Raw genomic sequence first — 8,106 nt, forward strand, 5'->3', positions numbered from 1 at the left:
GAACCTGGGTCGCTGGAATGCTAGCCCAGTAACAATACCACTATGCTACCACCTCACTGTCAAAAGTGGGAATATTTGCTGATGTTTGCAGTATTTCACTCATAACTCCTCAGATAAGAAAACAGTCTGTGCCCACATGCAACATAACCTGGATGACATCCAGGCTTGGACTGATAAGTGGCAAGTAATATTCATGTCATCAAAGTGCCAGGCGATGACCATGTCCAACAAGAGAGAATCTGACTGCTTCCCCTGACATTCAATGATGTTACCATCATTGAATTCTCCCACTATCAACATCCTGAGGGTCATCATTAACCAGAAACTTAATTGGACCAGCCACATAAATGCTGTGACCACAAGAGCAAGTCAGAAGTGAATGATTAACCTCCTGAATCTCCAAATCTTTTCAACCACCTACAAGTCAGGAGTGTGATAGAATACTCTCCACTTACTGGATAAATACAGTTCTATCAACACTCATCCAGCACAAAGCAGCCCACTTGATCAATACCCCATCCCCACCTCAAACATTCACTCCCCCACCTCCAGCACACCATAACTTCAGTATGTACCATCTACAAGAGGCACTGCATCGGCGCACCAATGTTTCTTTAATAGCTCCTCCCAAACCTGTGCCCTCTACCATCTTTGAGGATCATACTAACAGTCACATAAAAACACCACCACCTCAAAGTTCTCCTCCAAGACACACAATATCCTAAATTGGAAACATATCATTGTTCCTTCATTGCCACTAGGTCCGAATCCTGGAATTCCTTTCCAAGCGGCACTGTGAGGGTACCTTGGACTCCAAGGAACTCCAAGGTAACTCTGGATCATTGATTTTGCTGTCAGTGACATTAAAGCTGAGTCCAGTTGTGATTTATAACATAGATACTGTCATAACTGAGTAATATTAAAATATATTTAATTTAAATATGGCTACATCTTTAATTATTCACTCATTTTGAAGACTATGGTGATAAGTACTAGATGCTAATCCAAGTCTGTATCAGAAATAACAGCATTAACAAACATTCAAGTCAAATATGTTAATCTTCAATTGGCAATAAGTTGGCATAAAAATTATTGCTGTTTTGATGCCAGCTGTAGAAATGTTCATGTTTTAAACTTCAGCATAATGAAAGTAGATCTAACATGCAGAACACTCCCCTCTAATTATTAGTGCAAGATCATTTTTAAGTCAAATAAAACTAATACCTGCAAATTCTGGAAATCTGGTACACATTGAACACATCAGTCCTTCTTGTAGATGTTGATTAATCTGCTGTACACCTCTAGAATCTTCTCATTAAAAATAAAATGTTTGATTTACAAATCCCTGTATTGGTCTTTCTGGTCTGTCTATTTGAGACAGTGGTAGCAAGCAATGTTATGTTGAACAGTTGAACTAAATTAACCAACAGCAACGGGGCAAGTACAAAATGTAGGGATTATGAGGAATATAGTAAAGAAGCTCATAACAAACGGGAAAAACAATAAACTGCAGGATCAGCGAGAATCAGAGATTTGAATAAAGAATTACTGAGGAGTAAAGTAATTCAAGTCATAAAAGAAAGCATGATTAGATTGTCTTTTAACACCAGCTGATCAATATTGAAACAAAATACAAACTAAACCTTTCAAGCAACACAGGTAGCAGGCAGGACATTGTGTATATGAATCATGTGCTGTTTTTTTTTCTTTTGCGGAGCGCCTAGACAAACGATCACCAGCAACTCCAAGAAACAAAAATTGTGCTTCCAAAATCTCTTGATATCGATTCCGCACGGATAAAGCGCAAGCGCCTCGTCCATGTGCCATTCACATCATGTGCTGTTGTCCAGCTAATGTATCACATGCTTAATAGCTTTACGAGCTTGTTCTGCCATTCTACTGGGAGTGCAGAAAGTAGATACGTTTCAGCTGTGTCTTACTTCATTACTTCATCTGGAAAGGTGATTATATTGTGTGAGATTCAATAGCTCTACATAAACTCCAGTCACTAGATTCGCTTTCAGAATAGTCATCTGGCAGACATAAACAACTCACATTGCCCTGACAGCCACTTATTTCATAGCAAAATCACTGCTGGAATCCTGTAATATTAATAAAGCCAAAGTCTGTTTTTATGCATAATTAATGTGCATTATCTAGCATGAGCTATAACCATCACTCTGGTATCAGTATAGTCATTCATGTATACTAACAGAAAAAGGAATCCATTCATTCTAGTTTATTTTTATTTCAGGTCTGTGAGTCCACCATGCTTCATTAAAGTTCAAAGATGACTTGATGATAAAGCTAATTCTAAATGCATAGGAAGCTGGGAGGAAAATGCCAAATCAAAGAATCTGGGCTCATACAATACATGGAGTAGAACACAAATCGTAAGATGTGATACTAAGACCTGAACTTTCGTAAAGAGGGAGAACCTCTCCATCATTACGAAAATGGCTGCAGAAGCCCGGATCCCAAAGTCCGGCCCCCGAACACAGCGTTGTGGGGGTGGGGGGTCAGGAACCGGACGGGTTCTAGGCTGCACATTCGTAGCTCATGGAGACAGCTGCAATTTAAGATAACAGATCTTATTTTAGTTAGTGGGATATCCAAAACACAACTTGTGCATTTTAGATCTAGCAGAAGAAGGTATAAAGCTGCCGAGTTCTTTGGAGAGAGAGGATACCCTTTTTGAGAGATAAGGTACCCTTTTGGTTCTGGTCCTGGGGCACACTTGGGAGAGGTAAAGTGCCATTAGGATTTCTAAAAATAGATGCTGAATGTGTGTAAAATGTGCATAAAGTCATTAGAACTGTCAAGAGAGCCGTCAAAAGGATCTATCAAAAGGAACTGACTAGACAGCTGTCAAATGGAGCTGTCAAGTGTTCAAGGCACTTAAAACTCCAGCCCTTTAAATATTTGAAAAACAAATCTACAGTGTTAAAAAACAGTGCTTGCTATTTCACCCTGTCTGTTGATCTAAGCCTGAGGGTTATCATTATAGGACTAAAGCTCCATGACTGATTTCACAATCTTTCATTGTCACAATGGGGAGCTTCTCACCTCTCAGTTCACAGTTTGATTGTCAGCTTGAGGTGGTTATAAACTCTTTGAAATGTGACTATAAATTTCAATCCTTGTTTTTATAAGGGATTAAAGGAAATTAAATGTAATGAATGTGCTTTAATCAATGAGAGTGTTTTTTTTCTAAATAGTGAATTCATCAATAGACACTTAAGAACTTTATTTAATCTCAGCATGGGCCCTAAAGTCTGCCCATGGTGGGTATGGGGTGAGTATGAATGGTATGTGTAAGGTCAAAGGGTGGTGGGCGGGGGACATTGGTTGGCATGAGTTGGCACTAAGTTGGCATAGGGGCTATAACAGGCCATGTGGGGGTTGGGCAGAGGAGCATGTGTCGGCATGGAGGGTATTGGGGCCATGGGTGGGTAGAAGGGAATAGGTTTGCATGGAGGGTATGGGGGGCATGGGGGTTAGTTGGGGGCATGAGTTGACATGGAGAGTATTATGTGCCATGAGGGGTGGGTAGACCAGCAAAGGTTGGCATGGAGAGTATAAGAGGACATGGGGGTTGGTTGGGGGCATGAGGTGGCATGGTTTGGCATGGGAAATCTGTGAGGGGGTTGAGTGGTGTTAGAGTTGGAGGGATTTTTTATTCATTGCTCCATCAAAGTTCCAGTGCACTGAGGCAGGCCTTCCACCCAGCATGCCTCTGCATCAGCAATGCCTGCACTGCTTCTGGGGTCACCTGCCAAGGCTCTCATAAAATCCAGTCACGGAACGGAAATCGGAAGTTCCAGGGCATGTTTTCCTGGGTCAGAATTGTGGAGTCAGGAATTGTCCTGACTCCGCACTCCCCACCCAGGAGTGAAATTTCAGGCCTAAGGGTGTGATTTACATCCTCCCGCCTCAGGAAGGTCAGGGTGGGCACTCCTCCAGTGTTGGGTTGGGGCGCATTATTGACATCATGCAGGGTCCTGCCGCGTGAGGCAGCCCTTTACTGACAGTGACCAAAAATCAAAGAATGCTTTAGTGGGACCGCCACTGCAGCACCAAAGGCAGAAGAGGAGGCTATTTAAAGTGGACGGAAAATCTTTGAAGACTGGGCTGAAAACAAGAAATGGGCAGGGCCCTCACCCTCAAAAGAAAGGGGGCAATAGCGGGGCTTCTGCCTCTGCACCAGCGAGTACTACAAGTCCTCCTCTTGCCATCACAGGGGTTGGCTGGATCTTTGATGGCACGGCAGGAGTTTGTTTTTGTTTTGCATAGCAGAGCGACCATACAAATTTTTGATGTATTGCATTGCATTTTGGGGCATCAGTCCCCACAATGAATAAATGTGTATGAAGAATATATCTGAAAACAATGTATCCAAAAGAATTTATTTTGACACACATACTTCCTATAATAACCCTTCCTAATTTTCAGTAGCTCAGTGAAGGCTGTGTTGCTGGAGTGGTTCACACAAATGTTTTCAGTCAGAAGGCAGAGGTGCTGGCGGTTGGCTGCTACTTTCAGTGGTGGAGACTGTCATGATAATAGCTGATTGTGGTTGTCAACTCCAGTATTAGATAGTATAAAGTACTCTGTCTTATATACGGGGTCACCTGACCTGGGGGTTGAAGGTCAGATAGCACATATGTGTTCATGTTAAAAAAATGCATTATCAATAAAGTTACCTCAGCTACAATGTCGAAGACGTGTGCATCATTAAAAAAAGAAACAAGAAACAGACATGGGCCAGGATTTTCCCGTCGTTGGGCGGGCTCAGCAAGAGCGGGTGGGAGCAGTCATGGAGCCAACCGCTGCCCACAATCGGCTCTGCACCACGATTCACGAGCGGTAGTGCTGAGCGCTACCTGTATGTTGGAGGGGGGGAGACAGTCGGGTCTAGCGCGCAGTTCGCGCATGCACGTGAAAGAGCATTTCAATCTCTCTGAGGCACGGAGCTGCCTCAGGGAGATTAAAGCGCTTTTAAAAAAAATAGATAAAGACATTAAAAATTTAATGAAACATGTCCCATCTCATGTGACACAGCCCAACGTCATCGCGCGTCATTTTATGTTCCGGCATGTCGGGTGCACGCCCGCACGCCGAACATAAAATTCTTCTACTACTGTCAGAAGTAAACTAAACGTAACAATGAAGGTTCTTAAACCACCGACACAGCTCAGTTTGGAGGGCAATCTCACTGAAAACTGGAGGAGTGGCAGCTATTCAAGCTGTACCTCACAGCGACGGGCAGTGATAAAAAAGACCCTCAAGTTCAGTCTTCCATCTTTCTTCACGTAGCAGGGGAAGAAGCCCTAGAAATCTATAACACATTCATGTTTCAAAGTGATGAGAAACGAAATAACTTGAAATAAATAATGGAAAAATTTGAAACCGACTGCAGCCCTAAGAAAAACATCACACATGAAAGTTACAGATTTTTTACATGCATGCAAGACAATGACAACATTAGTCATTACATTACTGAGAAAACGAGCTAAATCGTGTGAATTTGGAAAACTTGAAAAATCACTCATATGAGATAAAATAATTTGCAGGATCGTAAATGAACGTCTGAGAGAACGGCTTTTGAGAAGAAGTTGATCTTATATTGGAGAAAGCAATAAATATCTGAAGAACGGCAGAGACAATGAAATGCCAGATTAAACAAATACAGAAGATGATAAGCCTCACACAGCCAAGCTGTTAGATGCAGTTAAACAGAAACAGCCCTGGAAAAGAACAAATTGACAGCCTGAAGGTTAAAAGAACAAAACTGCTATTAATACATTTCAATGCAGCTGATGTGGAACAGATTATTTACCACGTAGTTGTCCAGCCTATGGAAAGCAGTGTGAGAACTGTGATAAACTAAATCACTTCGCTAAGATGTGTAAACTGAAGAAAGTGCACACGATTGCAAATAATAACAGACACTGAAAGTGAACTTTTCATTACTGCAGTAACAACAAATTCCAAAGAAGACAAGTGGAAGGCTGATTTAAAAGTTGCCAATATGATGGTGAATTTCAAGCTTGACACAGGTGCACAAGCAACTGTCATTCCCATAAACCTGTATCGTAAGATAAGCAAAGAAAAATAGCTAACTCAACGAAAAGTGAAGCTCTCTGCTTATACAAGTGAAAAAATTGCTGTTGAAGGCAAGTGTACACTTAAAGTGAATGACAAAAAACAGTCTCAAGCACTTCCATTCATAATGGTGAAAACTGATGGAAAACCCATTCTTGGAATCAAAGCTTGTGAAAATCTGAAGCAAGTCAAGAGGATAATGACTGTCACCGCTGATGACATCCTGAGTGAGCATAAAGATGTGTTCCAGGGGATTGGCTGCCTAAAAATAGGACACACCATCAAAATTGACAAAACTGTGACACCCAAAATACACCAGCCCAGGAAAATACCAGTAATGCTGAGAAACCGACTGAAAGCAGAGTTGGACAGAATGGAGAAACTTTACAGCATCAACAAAATTGAAGATTCAGCAAAGTGGGCTAATCCAATTGTAATTGTAGAAAAATCAGATGGGAATCTACGAGTCTGTCTAGATCCTGGAGACCTGAACCAGCCAGTACAAAGAGAGCATTACCAGCTGCCCACAGTGGAAGAGATCACATGTAAGCTAGCTGGTGCTAAATACTATTCAGTCTTGGATGCAAGTTCAGGCTTCTGGCAGGTCAAGCTGGATGAACACAGCTCCTATCTCTGTACCTTCAACATGCCATACGGGCGATACAGGTTTTTACGCTTACCTTTTGGCATTAATTCAGTTCTGGAGGAGTTCCACAGAACAGGGAAGCAGCTATTTGAAGGGTTAGAGGGCGTGGAAACCTATATCGATGATGTGCTTGCCTGGGGAGCCTCATGAGAAGAACACGACCACAGACTGAGGCAGGTGCTGGCCAGAGCTAGAGAAAAGAACCTCAAGTTGAAGAAAGAAAAGTGCAAAATAGGTCTTCATGAAATCAAGTACTTGGGACATGTACTAACAAGTGAGGGACTGAAGCTGGACCAGATTATAATCGGAGCAGGTGTGAACATGCCACCCCCAGAATGTGTGAAAGACTTGGAGTGGTTTTTGGGAATGGTGACCTATCTTGGAAAATTCATTCCGAACATGTCAGACCTGACAGTGCTTCTCAGAGAACTTCTACAAAACGATGTGGAATGGCACCAGGAACAAAGTTATCAGGAAGCTTTGACCAGTCTGAAGAGAACACTGACCCAGGCACCAGCTTAACATATTATGATGACAGTCAGCCAGTCAAGATCTCAGTGGATGCTTCAAAGACTGGCCTGGAGCTTTCCTCTTGCAAAATGAGGTACCAGTGACATACGCTTCAAAGGCAATGACTGAAGCACAGCAGCGATACGCCCAAATAGAGAAAGAAATGCTAGCAATTGTGTTTGGCCTAGAACACTTCCACCAGTTTGTCTATGGAAAAGACATGGGGTACAGTCTAATCATAAGCCTTTGGAAGCTATACTTAAAAAGCCCTTTAACGGTGCACCACCAGAATCCAAAGATCAGTGATGCGTCTGCAGAAGTACCAGGTCAGATACAGGTTAAATACAAACTTAGCAAGGAAATGTACATCACAGACACTTTGTCAAGTGCATGCCTATCTATTACGGAGAAAGAGGATAAAGAAACGGAATCACAGGTTCATATGTTGACAAAGAACTTACCTGTGGCTGTAACCAAACTGGATGAGATCAGGGAAGTGACCAAGAATGACGCCACCCTGGGAAAACTGCAGCAGATTGTGCAAACTGGCTGGCCCACACGTCGGAGCAGAGCCCCTTCTGCTGTACAAGAGAACTGGAACTTCTGTGAGGAACTTCATGTAGCAGAAGGAATACTTTACAAGGGAGAAAAGATCATAATCCCTGTAACACTGAGGAAAGAAATGCTGCAGCGCATACATGAAAGTTACCTCGGCATAGAAACATGTAGGAGAAGAGCTCGAGATGTAACGTATTGGCCTGGAATGGGTGCACAAATCGGGGAAATGGTGAATGCGTGTGCAGTGTGCCAAAAGTATAGTAAATCGCAACAAAACACCACTTCAA

The 8,106-nt window shown here is 42.4% G+C and overlaps 1 non-coding gene across 1 annotated transcript; it reads right to left on the bottom strand.

Annotated features, from left to right (window-relative positions):
* Window positions 1-1,712: 1,712 nt before the first annotated feature.
* On the bottom strand, window positions 1,713-1,847 carry LOC144686180 (U11 spliceosomal RNA). Its single transcript, XR_013577877.1, has one exon. It is a non-coding gene; the product is annotated as a U11 spliceosomal RNA (small nuclear RNA).
* Window positions 1,848-8,106: the final 6,259 nt, after the last annotated feature.

Source organism: Cetorhinus maximus, chromosome 10 (assembly GCF_964194155.1).
Source record: "Cetorhinus maximus chromosome 10, sCetMax3.hap1.1, whole genome shotgun sequence".
NCBI classification, from domain to species: domain Eukaryota; kingdom Metazoa; phylum Chordata; class Chondrichthyes; order Lamniformes; family Cetorhinidae; genus Cetorhinus; species Cetorhinus maximus.